Source organism: Idiotropiscis lumnitzeri, unplaced genomic scaffold (assembly GCF_059441095.1).
Source record: "Idiotropiscis lumnitzeri isolate Australia: NSW breed Sydney's pygmy pipehorse unplaced genomic scaffold, RoL_Ilum_1.0 HiC_scaffold_63, whole genome shotgun sequence".
NCBI classification, from domain to species: Eukaryota; Metazoa; Chordata; class Actinopteri; order Syngnathiformes; family Syngnathidae; genus Idiotropiscis; species Idiotropiscis lumnitzeri.
Window position 1 is genome coordinate 483,127 of NW_028283601.1, and position 22,480 is coordinate 505,606.

Sequence of the window (22,480 nt, forward strand, 5' to 3'; positions counted from 1 at the left end):
TTTGACCTATTCGCAGTTCGAGCAGGTGCTTAACGCTGGAGAATATCACCACTTCGAAGTTCGAACTGCTGTTGAAACGGAGAGGTAAGTGTTTTTCGTTGGGTTTTTTTCAAAACATGCGTCGAGTGCATTTGTTCATAGTTAGAGATAGTTGTGTGGAAAACACTATACAAAGTAGCACCATGGATGTGGGCCTACAACACTGGCCTAGCAAACATGTGCTCCTACATCGACATAATTGACGAGCTCCAGTTAAGCATTGAATAATTATAAAACGTCATGGTGCTTTTACTCATTTAAAGAACTAAACCGACGCGTATTGTCATCCGGTGGTCAGGTTTGCATTGAATGTGAGCACGAGGGACGCTAGCTTGTTGCGTTAGCTTTGCGGAGCTAACAGCTTGCACTTTTGTTATAGAACCACAGAATGCAAGTACCATGATAATTTCTGTCATTAATTTTTGTGTAAGACACGATGTTCACTGGTTAATTACATGATTCTTAAAGCAAAGGTTACTGTGAATGCAATTTTGGTAAGATTTTTGTAGTCGCACTGCATAAATCTGTCTGTGTCTGTTGTTTAAACTTCAATATAAACTATTATGGTTGAAATCGTTAATTGGGATGGAGGAATTGATATTTTTTTAATTTATAATTTATTTTTCTTACACTGATATTGTTAAAACTCCATTTAGCCCATAGTATTAATAATTCTCAACACAATACTGTCTTTTTTCTTTATAGAATAAACAATGCCTTCCCTGAGATGCAGGAAGTCCCCAAAGCAGGATACTATTGAACATGCAGTCAAGGGTCTGGACAAGACTGCAGAGTTAGAAGCGAAGTATATAAACTAATTTAAAGGTATGATGTTAACGCTTTTGCTAAGATATATTATTGTTTTCTGATAACCAAGCTGACATCGTTTTTTAAGTGGTTATTTTACATTAAGAGTGTCTTGACCTTTTCTTTTGCCACTTTTGTCAGTTTCAAGTTATTTCAGTGAGTGTGAAACCTGATGGTAGGAGTTCTATCTAAATTAAGGCTGTACTTGATGACGCCCTCCGGCATTTTTATACCACAATAGACCGGTGAACAAGTCCGATATTGATAGTCTAGTGTAAAGCACGTAATACGTCACAGAGATCACGTGACGCGATCCAATATGACTGTGTACAGTGTATGTCATTGTTTTGAAACTAAATAATCTTAAAGTTTTTTTTTTACGTAACCAGGTGCAATTGACATTTGTACTTTCAGTCCTAATACATACTGGCTAATGCAATGCTGGAAAATGAATTTTGGCTGGTCTGTTCCTTTAAAATCATAAAGAAGGGCTCTGCTCTATCCCTCACAAGAAGCAATGTTTCAAACCACCCTACATTAGGATAGTGGCCCAAATGAATATGATGACTCCTTATTTGTGTGCTTAAAAATATGACGAAGCTAACTTGATTTCCCTGTTAACTAGGTCGAGGAGTATTTACCAAGGCCCCTTTCAGGAAAGACGACTTTATTCTTTATTATGGAGTACAGAGGAAAATTGATAGATTCTGATGAATCTCAACGCAGGAAGATGGATGGAAGAGGCACTGTCTTTTTGTTTGACTTCCGCCGGCAAGAAAAAACTTGGAGGTGAGGCAAAGATTGAGATGTTATCTTATTTTTGTTTTTATTTAAAAAAATAAACACATACTCATCCCATAAGTGTTAGGGGAAAAATCATTCTCTAAGCAAAAATGTATAATTACTTTTATTCATGCGTTGAATCTGTACAAATGAAAATATAGATCATGAAGTCTCAAAGACAAGCTGTTAATAGGGTCTGATTCCAATAGAAATTTCTTGTATGATTTGATTTAGATTTAAAAATTGTGGATTTCCTATTTTTATGTTTTGTGTACACAAGATTGTCTCAAAGATTAATTTCTGACATTGATTGAATAATTGTTTTTTTTTTTTTTAATCTATTTTAAGTGTTGATGCAGCTCAAGAAGATGGCAGTCTGGGAAGACTGGTTAATGATGACCACATGCACCCCAACTGTAAAATGAAGAAGATGACAACAGAGGACAGACCACACCTCTGTCTGTTTGCGCTCCGAGACATTGATGTTGGCGAAGAAATAACTTAAGACTATGGACCAGCTGGCCTTGGAGAACACAGGTTTGTAAGATGCATCTTTAAGTACAATAACAGAGCCCACTTGTGGTGTTCTGGTGATGTAGTTTCCAATTAGTTTGGCAATCTAATAAATGTATGTGAAGTTTCTATGGAAGTTGAACATGATGACTGACTGGGGGAGTTCTCCATTGTCCACTATCTGTAATTCAAATTTGTGGGTCTGAGTCAAAGTTTGGCTCTGCAGGAACAACGAACTGGTCAGGGAGTGACAGTATTACAAAGTTCTGCGTTACTCCTTTCTGGGCGGTGGCCCTGTTAGGCCATCATATGCCATATTGCAAATATCCCCATTGTGGGACTAATTAAGGACATCTTTATGTTGTGGTTTCCCTACCAGAACCAGCACCAACCCTGTATATTCATGATATAAAACACTGTTTCAATTTGATATTTAGCCTTTCTATACTGTAAAAATAGAAGACCCCAGGCTTTCCTGCGCTCCCTTGCCCAATTGGTGGTGTTCAGGAGACAACCTGGGACTGAAATATCAGTCACAACCAGTGTTGTTTTCGTCACTGATGACTATGACGAAAATACTTCGTTAACGCCCCTTTTTTAATGACGATGACAAGCTATACGAGGTTCTTTTATGACGAAAACATGACGTGATGTACATGAATTTTTTTCGTTGACTAGACAAAATTGTTAGCATGTGGTTCATAAATTATTTTATGTTGCTTTTAGTGAAATAAAGCCACAACAGTTGCCCAACAAAATGTTTTGCTTCTCTGCTTATTTTGGAGTAGTGAGTATTGATTCCACTGTTGCCACTTTTTTCTGTTTGTAATGAAGAATCCTTAGTAGTCCATCCAAAAGTCTTTGTTATTGGGTGGAAACCTTGAATGCCTTGTTTTAACTCAAATGGACTTAAACCCATCCATCCATCCATCCATCCGTTATCTGTACCGCTTCTCCTCACTAGGGTCGCGGGGGGTGTTGGAGCCTATCCCAGCTGTCTTCGGCAGTAGGCGAGGTACACCCTGAATTGGTGTCCAGCCAATCGCAGGACATGCATAGACGAACAACCATCCACGCTCACACTCATGCCTCGGGGCAATTAGAGTGTCCAAGCAACTTGCCATGCATGTTTTAAGAATATGGGAGGAAACCGGATTACCCAGAGGAAACCCACGCAGGAAGGCCGGAGCCAGAATCGTACCTACGACCTCAATATTGTGAGGCCATCATGCTAACCAGTTGGGCCACCGTGCCGCTTGGACTAAAACCTTTGTGAATAAATTGACGAAAACTAGGGTAAAACTTTTTTTGCGTTTCCGTCGATTAAAACTGGACTAAAACCCTTTTTTTAGTTTTCGTTGACTAAAACTGGACTAAAACTATAACGAATTGGGATGACTAAATGTGATGTAAACAAATCAGCACTTTGTCCAAATGACTTGGACAAAATCTAAAATGCCTGCCAAAAACAACACTGGTCACAACACGTGTCTACAGAAGATTAATTGGCATGGGCGAAATTAATTAGTTTTATTTCATTCATGAGCTTATGTTTTGTTTTGGGTGGCTAAGGCTTAAAATGTGTAAAAATCTAATCCAACCTCAAATATAATTAATTCAATAAATTTATGATGCTACTAAAACATCGAAGCAGCCTCCTCCAGGCTTTACAGACTCAGAAATGGAGGTATGCGTATCGTGTGCTCATCCTGTCGTGTCTCGAGATGTTAAAATTGCAGTTAGATAGACGTGTGCTGATTAGACAAGACTTCTAATATATCTGGTGTCACAGGATATTTGTCAGTGAATGTGTATGTCTGGTTTGAGGCTCACTCAGCTTTTTCTTGTGTTGTGGGGTCCAGTTGAGTTGAATTGCGAGTCAGGTATGTTGGCCATCTGACACCCAACTGTCAGGTTTGCGTTCGTGGGGACCCCGTAGAGCCATTTTTATTGTTGACATAAATCATAGCTAATCATCTTTTCCTTCATTATCATATGAAATACAGTTAGGAGTTGTATGTGCCTTTACTATGTTATAATCTTAGAACCTACCAGCCACTACAGCTGTCCGACAAGAAGACTTTTGGCTGTCCTGTGCTCCATTGCGGCCCTGGTGGCGTTCAAAAGACAACCTGTGACTGAAATATCAGTCACAACATATCTCTACTGAAGATTAATTGTCATGCGCTAAAGTAATTGGTTTTGTTTCATTCGTGAACTTGTTCGTTAAAATGTGTAAAATTCTGATCCATTTTCTTTTTTTGAATTCATTAAATTAATATTCAACTTGTTCATTAGGATGGAGGACAACCGACAATGACTGAATCGGCTGAGGTTGATGCCACCAGAACATCGAAGCAGCCTTCTCAAGGTTTGACAGACTCTGAAAAGGAGGTATGCGTATCATGTGGTCATCCTGTCGTGTCTTGAGATGTTAAAATTACAGTTAGATAGACCTGTGCTGGTTGGACAAGTTTTCTAATATATCTGGACATAAATCGTAGCTAATAATATTTTCCCTCATCATCATATGATATACAGTTATGCGTAGTGTATGTCTTTACTATGTTACAATCTAAGAACCTACCAGCCACTACAGTTCTCTCATTGGGAGACTTAAGCTTTCGTCAGGCTGTCGACTGCTGCATTGCCCTCTTATTGGCTTTAAGTACACAACCTGTAACTGAATTATCTGTCAGAACAGAACCTATGTGTCCACAGCAGGTGATTTGGCATGTGGATTCTTCAGATTTTTAGAAAATAGGTAAAATTGTGATCAAAAGTTTAAAATGTATAAAATTCTGGTATAGTTTGCAATAGTATATCTATTAAATCATTTCAAAACTTCTTAACAAGGATGGAGAACATTGGCTGTGACCGAATTGGTTGAGGTTTACATTACCAGGACCATTGAGCAGCCTCCTCGGGATCTACAAATTTAGGAATGAAGATATGCATCCCATGTTACAATCCTGTTATGGCCCGAGGTTTTGAAGTTGCAGTTACATATTGGGCTGGGCGATATGGCTGATAAGTACATAGCGATATAAGTATTTCATATGGGTCCATCGATACACATTGAATTCTTTTTTCGTATTATTTTATTCATTATTTTTTTTATTTTCCAATATTTTCACTGCCCTGTTAAAAAAACATTTAATGTAGTTTTCCTCCCGGGAGCTTTTTGTTACGGTCAATTAAGTGTTTTTGTTAAATATAGCTGCGTAGAATAATTATATGCATTATTATCGTACCACAATGTTTTGGTTTTGCAAATAATTTCCTAAAATCATTCTAATTTTATGACATTATTTTGTCATAATATCATTCATCAATATTTTAGTTTTTTTTTTTTTTCAAATAGAATTAAGACCTTTTTCTGTGCAGATTCCTCTGGGGATTAAGTATTTAATGGGTTCTCAATTTTCTCTTGGACTCTGATGCAACCCAGTCTCCTCCCTTGGACAAAAAATATGGGCTGAATCTTCCTTGGAATAACGACACAGATTCTGACGAATCATTGTCAAATCCTGCCCCTGAACTTTGTGCCTCAGACCCAGACCATATTACTATCCCAAGGCTCAGGAGGACCAAAAGTATACAGGTAAACAACCCATATAGATTTCAGGGAATCTTACAAGCAAATTGCATATATTTTATTGGTCTCCTGCCTTCTATCCTTTATATTTCGTTGTTGTTGTTGTTTTTTAGATTAAAAAAACAGGCTGACTTTGGAATGGAGAAGCATTATTACTCCAACTCAGATGACGGTGGAGATGAATATATTCCGGATACAAGTGAGGCCTCTGATTCAGACGGAAGTGAATCTTTGAAAATTGTGGACCCTCTCTTGAAGTCTAAGAATGCCTTCAGAGATTTTTCTCCCACACCACGAATCTCAAAAGCCACCTCAACGCAGGTTGTTAATCAAGGGCGTTCACCCGTTCGGAGGAGTAGCAGCACTGGTGTGATTCTTGAATTCTATGGCTCTTCAAATATTTGTGCAGTTTAACACAAATCATCCAAAATAGAATTCAAGCACATCTGTGACAGAAATTCAAATTCAGAAGTCAAAGAGAGAGAACAAAAAAAAAATCTAATGCTGCGCTTCTTCCGAAGACATATACTGTAAACAGTAAATGTATGTTAGGACAATCTTGAAAAAAGTATTAGAACACCCTTTACTTTTATTTCTTGTTAATTTTATTAACCAAAATATGTCCATTTTTATTACAGATTAATGAATACAAAATTAAAACTCTAATCAGCTACTTTTTAATCGTTATATTTGTATAAACAAATGTTATACATCTGTGTGTTAACTTATACAAGAAATGACGGAAAAGCAAGGGTGGTTTAGTATTTTTTTATCGTATATAGTCTGTATAATATCTTTAACCTATGCTGATGCTGTTTAATACTGATTTAAATAATAATAATAATGTCATAATCTGTTGGTTTTACATGAACAAAACCTTTCAAGCACTTTTTAAAATTCTAAATACTACCTCTTGTCAGTAAGTTGGTTCACAGCACTGCCTTGGAGTGAAAGTGTGTAGTGCTGAGACAGTCGGTATGTGCTGAGTCGTCTGACGTTTGTGTGACTGGTACCCAGGAAGGTAGCAAAACCAGGCAGTGTGTATGTCGTACCCAGGAAGGCAGAGAAACCAAGCAATATGTATGTGGTACCCACGAAGGCAGAGAAACTAAGCAGTGTGTATGTGGTACCCGGGAAGGTAGCAAAACCAGGGAGTGTGCATAGATACAGACCCCAAAAGTGATTAAAACCAAATAAAGTCCCCAGAAGATCATCTGTAGTCAGGTGAAGGACCCTGTACTTTGTTCAACTCATTTACTCCCTTAGACGTACAAAGACGTCTTTTAATGCAATGGCGCCCTCTACCAAAGACGTATAAGTACGTTTCCTGTCTTTTTTACGTCATAGTGTACATAAGGGTCTGATGCAACCTCTGACTGAGAATCAGCCTTGTCCGCATTGTGAATCATGTAAAAATCACCCAGCAGGGGGCAGAGGTGCAAAAGATCCGCCTTGAATCTGCGCCAGAGGTACAAATGGGGGGGCGGGATCCTGGGGTAGACTTATAAGTGTGGAGAGCAGCGTGGGTAGCAGCAGCATCGGCAGCACTAGCAGCAGTCGCATTAGTAGCGTTAGCAATGAAATCCTCCAAGCAAATGACGATCGAGGAATGCTTTTTTTTTAAAAAAAAGCTTCCTAAAAGCATCAAGGCGATGGAGACGCTTTGGTTGAGAGGATGACGCTTCGTCGTCGTCACAACAAAACAGCGTCTAAAGAGGGTGCGCGTGCCTTGCGGCCTGCATCGCCTGCCTTCGGACAATAGCCAAAGCAGCTGAGAGTCCTCACCAGATCCCCCCGAACGAGGAGGTAAGCGCTCGCAAGTTACCATTGAACATGTGGTTTTACCCCTCATGCTTTTATTGTACATATCATGCATCTTGCGGGCAGAAAATGTCGCGTAAATGTGCAGTTAGACGCGAGCTTGCTCGCTGACTTCCTCATCCGGCCGCCTCTATTGCACAATTACACGCGAGCGTAAGTCCTCGCCGACGAGGAAGTAAACGCTCGCAAGTTACCATTAAACATGTGGTTTTAGCCCTCATGCTTTTATTGTACATATCATGCATCTTGCGGGCAGAAAATGTCGCGTAAATGTGCAGTTAGACGCAAGCTTGCTCGCTGACTTTCTCGTCCGGGCGCCTATTGCACAATTACACGCGAGCGTAAGTCCTCGCCGACGAGGAAGTAAACGCTCGCAAGTTACCATTGAACATGTGGTTTTAGCCCTCATGCTTTTATTGTACATATCATGCATCTTGCGGGCAGAAAATGTCGCGTAAATGTGCAGTTACGCGCGAGCGCATCTCCTCCCCGACGAGGAAACAACAATACTGAATGGTGTGGTAATCATGCATACTTTCTAAAATTCACAGATTGTGCATCCCGCGGCAAGAAAGTTCCTCCTCGTCTTGTTGGTGTAAAGAAAGGTAAATTATAATATGAAACTTCACACGCCAGCAATAAAATGCAGCAATAAATATATATTTCCAATTGTTTGTATTTCTGTAATTTACAGGTTGTGCATCAGGAAGCAGTGGTTCCGGATGGCGTCACACTGGATGGCAACCGAGGAAAATCGACTTTACAGCAACCCCTGGACCACTGAATGCCGCTGCCCATTTGGAGTCTGAGGAGCCAGCTGATTTCCTGCAGCTGTTTCTCACGGATGAGCTTCTGCAGCACATCGCGGATGCCAGCAATCACTTCCCAGACAATTATTTTCACACAAACCCCAGTGGACAAACACAAGCTCGCCTATTTTCCACGGACCAGCAAAGCCAGACCACAACGAAAGTGTCGGGTCTGTTTGTGCAAAGGCAAACGGAGTGAAACAAGAATGTGGTGTGAACTATGTTGTGTGCCCTTGCATCAAGGCAACTGTTTTATTTTATATCACACAAAAAAAAAGTATGTATGACACTGATGTATTTCATTTTTGTACATAGTTCAACAGTTCAGTCGTTTAGTGTTATGTGCAAATAAATTTATTTTATCAAAAACATTTTTTGTGCTTTTTTTTGTTATTTTATAGAAGGCATGCATTATTTAGATGTTAGAGGTGTCATAAAAGCCATAAATAATAGTGTCAAAATTCAAATTATGGTCAAAATGCATCAGTTTACAAAAAGCTCATTTTCTCAGTTTTTTCCCCAGGGATTGGAGTTTTCATGAAATTTAGCTATTTTCAAATGCCGATTGCTCAAGAATGGAAAAAGATAGGAACAAACATTTTTTTCTGTTGAAAGAAGAGAGTCTCATCTTTCTTCGGGTGTGCTCCATGTCTATATAGCATTAGAATACTATATTCTGTGGGCCTTGCAATATTAGTCAAAACCCAGGAAAACGCTGGGATTGAGCGGGTTGCTCCAGTGAAAATGGCTGGTATTTAATGAGTTAAGACTGGTTAGGACATCCGGCTCGCAGTCCCAAGGTGCAGGGTTCGATCCCGGGACCCAGCTTTCCTGTGTGGAGGTTGCATTTGTGAGTGAGTTTGAGCGCAGATGGTTGTTCGTCTTTGCGTGCCCTGCGATTGGCTGGCAACCACTTCAGGGTGTGCCCCGCCTACTGTCCGTTGACAGCTGGGTAGGCTCCAGCACGCTATCCTTGTGAGAATAAGCGGATTGGATATTACATGTATGTGTTTATGCCCTAGGCCAGGCGAGGGCAAACTACGGCCCGGGGGCCACATGCGGCCCGTTAAGTTTTAATCCGGGCCGCCGAACTTGAAAAAAATTTAATGAATAAACCTTGTTAATGTTTTATTTTCTAAACACTGTGGTTTTCAAAGACAAATATTATTGTTGGAATGCTTTTATTCACTTTCATTTAAAATTAAATGTATTTTTTTTCTCAGATGAGGTGAGGTTTCCAAAACACTCCATCCATCTGCTCCTGGTCCGGCCCCTCTGTCATATTTTAGAACCCATTGTGGTCCTCCAATCAAAAAGTTTGCCCGCCCCTGCCCTAGGCTTTGTGTCTTTGCTTGGTTGACTGTGTAATGAGTGTATGAATGCATTTCTTTCTACCAGACACCTTGGACTTCCCATGGCAGATTAATAATCTATTTTATCTATCCATCAGGGTCACGAATGTCATTTGATGAGTAGAGAATTTAGAGTCTCCAATTAACCTAATATACATGGATTTGCGCATGGAAACCTGAGAAAAAGCCCTTAGTCCTACTTTTCCATCTGAACCACTTTATCCTCACGAGGGTCACAGCCGTGACATCCCAGCTGACTTCAGAAAGTAAGTGGGCGACGACTCATGATCTCTTGGTTGAATAATATTGTTAGGGGCTCAAAATGGCCCTCTACAATAAAATGGCAGAAGAATATTACATACTCTCTGGCAGAAGAATATTGCGTTTTTTTTGTTTTGTCCAATTAACTTAAATAAAACTTGGGAAAATTTAATGATTACATGTAAACCAGCTGGTCTTCCCCATACCAAGCCCTGGCTAAAACTGACTGAAAAATGCATGATGTGTGCCTTTTAAACTCCTCGGCCCATCCACTATGCCAGGGATGGGCAAACTTTTTGATTGGGAGGGGGGGGGCACAATGAGTCCTAAAATACATTTAATTTTAAACGAAAGTGAACAAAAGCATTACAACAATATATATGTCTTTGAAAAACCACAGTATTTAGAAAATAAACCATTAACAAGGCTTATTCATTTAATTTTTTTCAAGTTTGGGGGGCTGGATTGAAACGTTTAACGGGCCACAAGTGGCCCCCGGGCCGTAGTTTGCCCAAGTGCCCTAAGCCAATTGATTCTAAAAAATAACAGTTTTCTTCATCAAAACAACATTTTATGATCAACATAAATGTTAGTGAGTACATAAAGGTATACTCATTCGATCTATCATAACCCCATGCACTTAGACTGTACAAAAAAAAGAAAATTTTTATTTTAAAACCTAGTATTTCGCCATGACGTCACACGCTAGCGTCAAGTGCTTGGCGCTAAAAACCCGGAAGTAACAGCGGCGCTCGGTTTGAAAGTGGAGAGTTGTGCATGGTAGGCGAATTCGGGAGAAATGTTTGTTGAACACGAGGACTGTGGCGTAGAAGATGGTTTAACAGCGATCTAGTGCGCACCCAACCGTGATGGCTGACCAACGAAATAAATGCGGACCGACGGAGTGGACTGACAGGACGTGGAAAACAGGTGTGTGGCATGTGTGCGTGTGCACGAATGTGGGAGCGCGTTCACTATGGTGGCAGCGATCGCAAAGCAGCAGCACCACTCCTTGACAAAAGTATTGTACTTTCTCTGATGTTTTGGGTTTGCTCTGCTTTGGGGTTTGTAGTTCTGGCCACGCAAAAGTAACAAAGCAAGTTCTTGGATGTCTGCTTTTTTCTTGAACTGTTAATTGGTTAACATCGTGGCTCTTATTTTTATCTAATGTATGGAGTTTGGTGGCTATCTATATGCACAACTATATTAGTTGCACTTGAAATTGCATACAGAAAATTAGTATAAATAGGTTACGCTATAAAGTATAACAATATTAACAATCGTTATTGTTGTTACTGTTTATTTATTTTATTTTGCAATAACTGTGCTCCAAGCTTAGCTGTTGTGCCAGCTGCCAAGTAAAAATATGTAATCTCACTCAATAATAGGAATAAATACTTAACTAACATCTCAATTTTTCGGGTTGGGCTGTGGGGGAGGGGAGGGTGGCTGCCTGACATAAAGCAGACTGTCCTGCACATGCGCAGACCAGCCGAGTGTGTGAAGTGTGCGTAAGTGCAGTACCGGGACCGACCACTAGACAGCGATCCTGAGTAATTTTTCCGCACACACATTTCTAGCACACTCGTCTTGTTTTTGTGACCTTCCTGGGAAGCCCTGAAACTTTGACAGGACCTCCCCCTGAGCTTCTTATCACTGAATTCAATGCTCTTTTTTGTGGGGCCCAGATTTTTGGTCCCCACAAAAATTTTGGTCCCCTACAGTGGGTGTGCTGTCCGATGTTGGTCCCCAACATGTAGCTTATACAAACACACACACACACCCCTACTTGTTTTTGTGACATTGTTGGGCCACCTGAGCAAAACTCACATTGTGGGAACCACCCTTTCTAGTGGTTGTACAGCTCTGAAAAAAATCAGGCAGTGTCCAGGAATTTAGTTAAACACAAAAACCACTTCAAATTACCAATTAATGACCTGGAGGTCAAATGAGTGACTCAAGTGCATGTAATTCAGTCACTGTAGCCCAAAGATTCTCTGGGCCAGTGGATGAACCATTATTCGTCTTGGACAGCATTGAAGCAGGCCGTAGCCTGGTTTCTAAAGCTGAAAGACTTACTGACAGAGTAAAGGAAAATAGAAAGGAGTTAATCACATTAGGTGAAGAAGGCAAGATGAATTTATTCAAGAGAACTGTCAAAGGAAAGTATTTGACCTGCGATGACTTGGATAAAGCAGAAAGAGAACTTGTGAAATACTGTCAAAGGCGAAGTTTCAAAAAAGATTTAGCCATATTTGAAAAACAAAAAAGGGTGAAGAAAAGTAGCCCACTTTACAAGTTCAATATAGTACTTCAAGATGGTGTCATGAGGGTTGGTGGACAGTTGAGCCACGCAGCCATGCCTGAAACAGCAAAACAGCAAGCCATCTTGCCAAGGATTCACATAACACAAAGCTAGTCCTGAGATACATTCATGAGATTACAGCTCACGCTGGAAGGAACCACATGATGGCTAATCTGCATCAACAGTTTTGGATACCTCGAGCTGCTAGAGTCATCAGAAGAGTGCTACCTGACGATCCGCCTTTCAAGAGAATTGGCGTTGATTATTTTGGTCCATTCTAAGTAAGTAGGGTTAGAGGACAAGTAATGAGATACGGCGTGATTTTTACATGTCTCGCTGTACGAGCCGTACATCTGGAAATTGCATCTTCACGTGACACAGATGCTTGTCTCAACGCAATCCGAAGATTTCTTGTCAGAAGAGGACAAGTGAGAGAGATGTATTCTGATAACGGAACCAACTTTAGATCAGCTGACAGTGAAATGAAGAAATCAATCAAAGAATGGAACACTAAGTAAATCGAGAAACACTTGCTGCAAAAAGGTATTCAGTGGCATAGCAATCCCCCAGCAGGTTCCCACCACGGAGGAAGCTGTGAGCGACTTATTTGGTCTGTGAGAAAAATCCTGAATGTCACTGTAAAAGAACAAATTTCGGGTGAAGAAAGTCAATATACCTTGCTTGGTGAGGCTGAAGCAGTTATAAACAGCAGGCCTATCACAAGGACATCTTCCGACCTCAACGACTTGGAAGCACTCACACCCAACACTCTGTTGTGGCTGAAGGTCAAACCTGAGTTACCTCCTGGAGTCTTCTGTAAAGACGACCAATACGCCCCAATACGTACCTCTGGGAATGAGCTGGTCAGCTCTTTAAAGAGTATTATGTAAGTTGAAATACATTAATCCATTTTTCTTTTTTGGACCATCTTTAACTGTGTAGTGTGTAATGTCTAAAATACAAAATGATCTGATTTTAGGGTGCAGTTGACGACTGTGGCACAGGTCCTCGCTCTACAAGTGCTAATAGTCTTCGGCAAAGAGAAAAATCTGCCATAAGGTACAGAAAACATTGGCATCAGAGTAAATGGATGCATGTTTTTGCAATGTGCGAGGAAACTGGCGAACTCAGAGAAAACTACGCAGGCTTGGGAGAACATGCAAACTCTACACAGGAAGGCCGGAGCCGGAATCGATCCCACAACCTCTGCATTGTGAGACCATCGTGCTCACAAGTCGCCCACCGTGGCGGCCGTCCATTATGAATGCCATCCCACCATCCATTATCTGTACGGCTTCTCCTCACAAGGGTTGCGGGGGGTGCTGGAGCCTATCCCAGCTATCTTGGGGCAGTAGGTGGGGTACACCCTAAACTGGTTGCCAGCCAATCGCAGGTCACACAAAGACAAACAACCATCCGCGCTCACACTCACACCAATTTAGGGTGTCCAAACAACCTGCCATGCATGTGTTTGGAATGTGGGAGGAAACCGGAGAACCCACGCAGGCGTGTGGGAAACATGCAAACTCCAAACAGGAAAGCCGGAATCAATCCCGCGACCTCTGCATTGTGAGACCATCGTGCTAACAAGTCGCCCACCATGCATCCCTGCTAAATAAATGATTAATTTTTACATTTTAGTATTTGTAAGCGATCTTGTGTTCATGACAGCATTTTCAACAGTGTGGGTGTTTGTATGAAAGCATTTCACTCGTGTATGGGCATGAGCATGTTTCAGTTGTATTTATGAATAACAATAATTTCACAATTGTGCCTGAGCGCCTTTCACTGGTGTGTATGAGAATGTTTCACCTATGTGTATGAGCGCATTTGACGAGTGTATGAGCAACAACTATTTCACTAGTGTGTATGAGAGCGTTTCACTCGTATGTATGATAGCGTTTCATAAGTATGCATGAGCAACAACAATTTCACTGGTGTGTAAGAGTGCATTTCAGAAGTGTGAAGCGATTCCTGACTTTTGTCCCCAACGGCACCTCATACTCCCCATCTCCCGCTCACTTCTCCTGACCCCATGAGCCATCCCCGTTGCTACTACATGGAGATTTGATGTGTTTTTTTGTTTTTTTTGTTATTAGCTTCTTCAACATCTCTTCTGATTCTCATCTCTTCTCTGGCGCTCGTCTCCGCCTGTCTGATTTGAAGTCGACCTCAGAATTTGCACTATTTTGACATGACTTCTGTGGTAATCACTACTGACATATTGTGTCATTTGCTCAATAATACATTAAAATTATAATAAATAATTAAAATGGGTCCGGTGCCGAGCTCTGGCTTCATATCTTTAAAAGTGGTCTTCTCAAATCTGTTACTAATGGCCTCTAAATCAGTTGTGGTAGAGAAGGGGCAAATTAGACCTTATGGCATCTTAATTTGGTCAAGTCTTGTACCCATTTTCAAGGCCAGCGACTATTGCTTTAGCTATATACAAGAAAAGGATTACTCTGAATATACACAACAACAAATCCCAGATGTCCAACCCAAATGTTGTTTCAAAATAATCCAGTTCAGATGATAAACAAATGTATTGGTATGTTGAGGTCATTATTTCAAATCAAAATATACACTTCTTTTTCAGACAATGGGGAGGATCGAAGAAGTGGAAAAGTTGCAGGAGTAACTTCAAAACAATGCAAAGAGACAGAATCTGGAAGAATGTCAAGTTTGTCCATGTTTATATTTCTGGAATTTAGTGGGCGTGCATCTCGAAATGTTTGGGGATGGTTCGGGCTGCCAGACAAGACTTTCACTGCGAGCGCTGGACCACTGGATGCTGCGGCAAACAGCGGACTTCTTGCAGCTATTTATTACCAACAAGCTACTCCTGCACATCAATGATGCGGATGGCACAGACTGCTTTGCAGACAATTATTTTGAGGCAAAACCAAGAGGTCTGTAAGCACTCTGAAAACAAAGTAAAATATTTGACACCCACGGCAAAAAAAGCCATGCTACAGCATAGGGCTGGGCGATAAACCGAAAATTTACCGTTACCGAAATTTATTACAATGACCGAAATCATTTTGCCCATGTCGGTAAATTCGATGAATAAAAAAAGAAAAGCCTTTTGTCTGCGGCAATGTTCATGCCCCTTTAAGACCGCTACAGCGCCTCTAGTCATGTGACTCCACCCGTCTGTCGCTCTCGTTGCTGGCGATTCAAATCCAGAAGCTTTCTCACCACCCACAACACAACCATGCTGTGCTGAAAGTTCAAAGTGAGAAGCAAGGTTCGACAAGTGACAACAGCCCATGAACGGAGGCGACACCATACGAGAGAACGTCTCAGAAGTGGACGCGATAGCTTAGCACATAGCTAAAGATAAAGCTCCTCTAGTTACGTGGCGCGCACAGGATTTAAACGCTTCATGAAAGCCGTATTTCCCGATATGGACTACATCGGGCCGGGAGCTTAGACATGTCAAGCATTTTGCATCTACATCCGACTTGTGGTCGGGTCGCAACATGGATCCCTGATTGAGCCTAACTGTGCATTACATAGATGACAAGTGGCGACTGCGCAGCAGAGTACTCGAGACGGCACATTTTCCCCGATAATACCCACTTGTTTATTTGGCTTGCATTGACATTTTCTTTCATTTTATTTAGCGTTTTTTTATTTGCCATTATTTACATCATGAGAGCATCTTGGCGCAATCTATTTGCAGAAAAAGATTTCGCAAGAGGTACCCTTTTTCTTTGTGACATTGTTCAAGTCATGCAAAGCAAGCTCAGGGTTCGCGGTTAACCGCTTCCCGATTGCCCGGGGCAAGTGAAATTTGGCCACGGGCAAGGTAAAATTATGGGCAACTTGCCCGACCGGGCAAGCATTTTTTAAAGCAGCCAAATATCTTTAATTTTGACGAAAACGGTGGTGTGATCTGTTTGTGTGCACTGTATGGTGATGGTTTAACCCAGACAACCCCTTATGTTTTGGTATGGTCCATTGGCCTTATCGGGGGCAATGGGCGGGCGCTACGGGGATCAGTTAGTTCAGTGAATGTCGAGTTAAAGTGGACGTCAATAAATCCCGCAGTATTGGAACTCGCTGTCGTAGCATCCTCATTTGAAGTTTGAAAAACACAACAAAAACCTACGATATTTTGGCCGAAAATTGGCGACGAGTTCGTTCAAATCCGAACATTTCGGATTCCTCTGACATGACTAAAATAGCTCGAATATTTTTAAGTAGACAATTCAGTTGTGAGTAAGGAAGGGAGTAATATTTGATTATTGGCTGTTAATTCATTAGCTCCATGATGTGACCTGACATAGTGTCAGTGACTGTGTTCTGTTTATGCTATGAAACTTATGGAGGCAGCACCACAGGCACTGGTCTTAAAGGAATACACAAATTTGCCACACTCATAATTTACTCATGTGATTCCTCAATTAATACGCTCTCCTGGACTTAAAATTGATCATCTGGATTGCTGTAATATCATTTTCCCAATTTAACATGCAGATTTGTTAATTATTAAAACTACAATTAACATTTTCAATAACTGCACAGGATGATACATTTGCTCTTGTGAGTAGGGTTTCATGGTTGACGATGAAAACAAGATTAATTTATGCTTATCAGATTATATGTTTATTTACATTTGTGGCGCACATTTTACAACCATAAACATTTTATTCTTAGAGAAAAAAAATTGTCACTTGCCCAAGTCGGGCAAGTAATTTGGCCACTCGGGCAAGGCAAATTTTAGTGGCACTTGCCCTATGGGCAAGCAGTTTTTAAAGTTAACCGCGAACCCTGCAAGCTATTTGGAATGTTCATACAAATGATTTTTGTACTTTTATTTTTCATTGAAAGTAAAGTGTACCAGTTGGTCAATAAAAAAAACAGTCAATATGCAATTCCTGCATTTATTTTGATTTTAGTCCACGTGGGAATTTATTGTGCATTTATCGTTATCGAGGTAAAATTGCTCGATTTCTCGCGATATTGATTTGAGGTCATATCGCCCAGCCCTTCTACAGCATGTATACAGTGTGAGACGTGTTGTGTTCACTTGCTCCAAGGCAATTGTTTTTAAGTGTATACCACATACCCAACGAATTGTGTAATTTGTATGGCGGGGTGTACACATGCGTTGCAAAAACACATGCACACACTGTCACTCACGCACTTCCGTATATAGTTTATTTCAGCACCTTTTGTCATGCTGTTTTTATTTTATAGAAGGAAAGCATTATTTTGATGTCTGAGCTGTCACAAAAGAAAAAATAGAACTGTTGAAGTCAAGTCAAGCTTGTGCTTGAAATGTTTGTTCTTAGTTTCTCAGTTTTTCGTGAGCAATGGGAATTCAGTTATATTCAAACGCTGTCAGGTAAAGGCTCCATATTTTTATAGCATTATAGCACACTATTCTGTGGGCGCTAGAATTGAAGGGTTTGCGTTAGTAAAAATAGGTGGGATTAAATGAGCTGAAGTGTATCTCTTGAGTGCTCCTTAAATATTTGCCTGTGTTGGTATATTTTATTTTGGTCGTGTCATGTTTATTCTTACGCTGAAAGAGACATGAGGTGTTCGAAAAAAATAAATGATTTTTTTTTCCCGGTCAAAACTACCAATGGTGTCTGTTTTTTTTCCCTCCGTGAAATGTACGAGTTATCACTTTGACGCGCATGATGTCACGTGGCTGGAGGACTGGAAACTTGCACGAACAACATTTACGTTGAAATGTAACAATGACACATATATCGACATCTAACAAACATGCATGGGCATCTAACATTGACACTTACATTGACGTCTATAACATAAACCATTACAATCACATCTAACAAACACGGACATCTAACAGACACATCGACATCCATCATAAACATTTACATAGACATCGACATCTAACCAACCTTTACATAGACATCTTACACACATCGACATCTAACAAACATTTACATAGACATCTAACATAAACACATCTAATATAGACACATAGATTGACATCTAACATCGACACATTGAGATCTAACATAGACATACATTGACATCTAACAAAGACTGTTACATCGACAACTAACATCGACACAAGGCTTTGTCAAATGACACGTCATGACGACATATACAGAGACACAAGGCACAACAGCATATTTTTGGTACAAATTGAACCCGATATGTTAGCTACCTCGTTCGACTTAAAGGGTTAGCGAACTTGTTATGGTGGTTGAGGCGTGGTGGCTACCCAGCTCGTGTAGTGTATATTAAACTTAAGTTAATAATTTATGACCAGTAAACACGGATGTTGTAACGCAAAACAATGTTCAAATGTTAGTTTTTTTTCAACACATTTCATGAGAAAAAGCTCTACTTGTCTGTGAGAAATGTATGTTGTAGACCCATTATATAACACAATATTACACAATTTTACATTGGAATTTCATTTAATAAAACATTGACAATTATCTTTACAAACACTGTGTATGATTCATCTTTTCATTTGTTGTTCAATGAGCAAAACAGTGGCGATCAAAACAGTGCAAATTAAATGACATTTTATAGGTATCTGGCTGCAATACAGTGAACCCTCGCTACTTCGCGGTTCACCTTTCGCGGGTTCAGTGCTTCGCGGGTCTAAAAAATATTCGGGGGCATTGTAGTTTCGCCGAGCGGCACGACGGGGCGCTGGAGTGGTTAGACGGCCGGCGTGCGCCGAAGAAGAACGTGGGCGAAGAGGAGAGTGGACAAAGAAGAGCACGTTCCCCCGGGCACGATTTGGGGCGACGTTTCGCGCGGTTCGGACCGTACCAGAGCTCCGGCCAGCGTGCGTGGCAGTTAAGCCGAAGAGGAACAACTTCCGCCCGGGCACTAGCGGGGCGACATTTCGCTCCGTTCGGGACCGTGCGAGAGCTCCGGAGGAGACCGGCCGGCGTGCGTGGTTGTTAAGCCGAAGAGGAACACCTTCCGCCCGGGCATGAGCGGAGCGCGAGGCTGTCAGTTATGAATGAATAAATGAATAAATAAATGAAGAATGCCAGGGCACACCGGACGGCGTACCAGCAGGTAAAAGTCGAAGTAATTAAATAAATACAAAAAGAAGTAATTGAATAAATACAAAAATAATGGCTGGGGAATAAAAAAATGTTTTAATAATTTTTTTTTTTGTTATAACATGAATTTCACCCTCTCTCTCTCTACCCGTATATATATATATATATATATATATTATTTTATTTATTTTTTTTTTTAAGCATTTTTGAAGGTGCGCCGCTACTTCGCACTTTTTTTTTTTAAGCATTTTTGAAGGTGCGCCGCTACTTCGCACTTTTTTTTTTTAAGCATTTTTGAAGGTGCGCCGCTACTTCGCGGATTTTCAGTTTTCGCGGGTGGTCTCGGTCCCCATTAACCGCGATAACCGAGGGTTCACTGTAGTAAGTTACATTCTAATTTACATTTACAGGTAATGGAAATGACTACTGGTAACCTCAATTTAACTGTATTTCAGTCAGAATGCCTCAAACATCATAAAAAAATAAAACGTTGAGTATTATTTCTCCTTCAAAATGTCAGAAGAAATACTCTATAATGGCCTGACGACATTAACATAGTTTATAGTATATAGCAGGGGTGGGAAAACTTTTTTATTGGCGGGCCACAATGGGTTCTAAAATTTGACAGAGGGGCTGGACCAGGAGCAGATGGATGGAGTGTTTTGGTAACCTCATCTCATCTGAGAAAAAAAATACATTTAATTTTAAATGAAAGTGAACAAAAGCTTGTCTTTGAAAAACCACACTATTTTGAAAATAAAACATTAACAAGGTTTATTTATTTTTTTTTCAAATTCGGCGGGCCGGATTAAAACGTTTAACGGGCCGCATGTGGCCCCCAGGCCGTAGTTTTCTCACGACGGTATATAGCATAGCGGCATAGGTTCCCTCGTCAACATCAAGTGAGTTACCCTCTTACCAAGACCAAAATACGGGGCTCCCCATCTCCCGGTCACTTCTCCAGACCCCAACAGTCACCCTCGTTGCGAGAACTTTAAGATTCGATGTTTATTTTTTTTCGCTTCTTCAACTTCGTGTCTGATTCTTTTCTCTTCTCTGGCTCCAGGATTCCGCTGTCAATCAGATGACGATTGAGGCGGGACTTCCGGTTCAAAGTCACCCTCAGAGTTTGCAACCATTTGAGATGGCTTCTGTGGTAATAACAACTGTCATAGGTGCAATTTGCTCTATAAAGCATTAAAAAAAAAAAATAATAATAAATTACAAAAAATAGTCAAGTACAGCACTCGTCTCATAAACTAGGTAAGAATTTAGCGTTACTAACGTTGCTACACTATAAAGAGTGTTTTACTGACTAGCTAAACCCAGTTTTGGTTTAGCTGTTATAAAAGTTTGGTTTTTTAGTGCTGTAAATGCATTTTCAGCTCGCGCTGTACACATTTGCTATGAGAGGCATTATCTCATAAGGGAAATATTGGACAATCAAATTAATGACTGCCCAGGCATCAGGATGTCTTTTTACACTATATAAAGGTGGAAATTTACATTGGAAACGTTTAGTTTAGCTGTTAATGAAGTTTCGTTTTTTTTAGTGCTGAAAATTCATTGTCTGCTGGCGCTGTACACTTTTTCTAAGTGTTGCAATATCTCATGAAGGAAATACTGGACAATCAAATTAATGACTTTCCAGGCTTCAGGATGCCTTTCTACACTATATAAAGGTGGAAATTTACATTGGAAACGTTTGGTTTAGCTGTTATAAAAGTTTGGTTTTTTAGTGCTGTAAATGCATTTTCAGCTCGCGCTGTACACATTTGCTATGAGAGGCATTATCTCATAAGGGAAATATTGGACAATCAAATTAATGACTGCCCAGGCTTCAGGATGTCTTTTTACACTATATAAAGGTGGAAATTTACATTGGAAACGTTTGGTTTAGCTGTTATAAAAGTTTGTTTTTTTTAGTGCTGAAAATGCATTTTCAGCTCGCACTGTACACATTTGCTATGTGAGGCATTATCTCATAAGGGAAATACTGGACAATCAAATTAATGACTGCCCAGGCTTCAGGATGTCTTTTTACACTATATAAAGGTGGAATTTACATTGGAAACGTTTGGTTTAGCTGTTATAAAAGTTTGGTTTTTTGTGCTGAAAATGCATTTTCAGCTCGCACTGTACACATTTGCTATGTGAGGCATTATCTCATGAAGGAAATACTGGACAATCAAATTAATGACTTTCCAGGCTTCAGGATGCCTTTTTACACTATATAAAGGTGGAAATTTACATTGGAAACGTTTGGTTTAGCTGTTATAAAAGTTTGGTTTTTTAGTGCTGTAAATGCATTTTCAGCTCGCGCTGTACACATTTGCTATGAGAGGCATTATCTCAAAAGGGAAATATTGGACAATCAAATTAATGACTGCCCAGGCTTCAGGATGTCTTTTTACACTATATAAAGGTGGAATTTACATTGGAAACGTTTGGTTTAGCTGTTATAAAAGTTTGGTTTTTTAGTGCTGAAAATGCATTTTCAGCTCGCACTGTACACATTTGCTATGTGAGGCATTATCTCATGAAGGAAATACTGGACAATCAAATTAATGACTTTCCAGGCTTCAGGATGCCTTTTTACACTATATAAAGGTGGAAATTTACATTGGAAACGTTTGGTTTAGCTGTTATAAAAGTTTGGTTTTTTAGTGCTGTAAATGCATTTTCAGCTCGCGCTGTACACATTTGCTATGAGAGGCATTATCTCATAAAGGAAATATTGGACAATCGAATTAATGACTGCCCAGGCTTCAGGATGTCTTTTTACACTATATAAAGGTGGAAATTTACATTGGAAACGTTTGGTTTAGCTGTTATAAAAGTTTGGTTTTTTAGTGCTGAAAATGCATTTTCAGCTCGCACTGTACACATTTGCTATGTGAGGCATTATCTCATAAGGGAAATACTGGACAATCAAATTAATGACTTCCCAGGCTTTCAGGATGCCTTTTTACACTCTATAAATGTGGAAATTTACATTGGAAACGTTTGGTTTAGCTGTTAATGAAGTTTCGTTTTTTTAGTGCTGAAAATTCATTGTCTGCTGGCGCTGTACACCTTTTCTAAGTGTTGCAATATCTCATGAAGGAAATACTGGACAATCAAATTAATGACTTTCCAGGCTTCAAGATGCCTTTCTACACTATATAAAGGTG

General features: G+C 40.2%; 2 long non-coding RNA genes across 2 annotated transcripts; both read left to right on the top strand.

Moving 5' to 3' along the window:
• Positions 1-3,298: 3,298 nt before the first annotated feature.
• On the top strand, positions 3,299-6,592 carry LOC148315669 (uncharacterized). Its single transcript, XR_015840703.1, has 4 exons — positions 3,299-3,359; positions 4,441-4,536; positions 5,594-5,746; positions 5,854-6,592. It is a non-coding gene; the product is annotated as an uncharacterized LOC148315669 (long non-coding RNA).
• Positions 6,593-7,464: 872 nt separating this feature from the next.
• On the top strand, positions 7,465-8,515 carry LOC148315670 (uncharacterized). Its single transcript, XR_015840707.1, has 3 exons — positions 7,465-7,546; positions 8,113-8,166; positions 8,256-8,515. It is a non-coding gene; the product is annotated as an uncharacterized LOC148315670 (long non-coding RNA).
• The last annotated feature ends 13,965 nt before the right edge of the window (positions 8,516-22,480 follow it).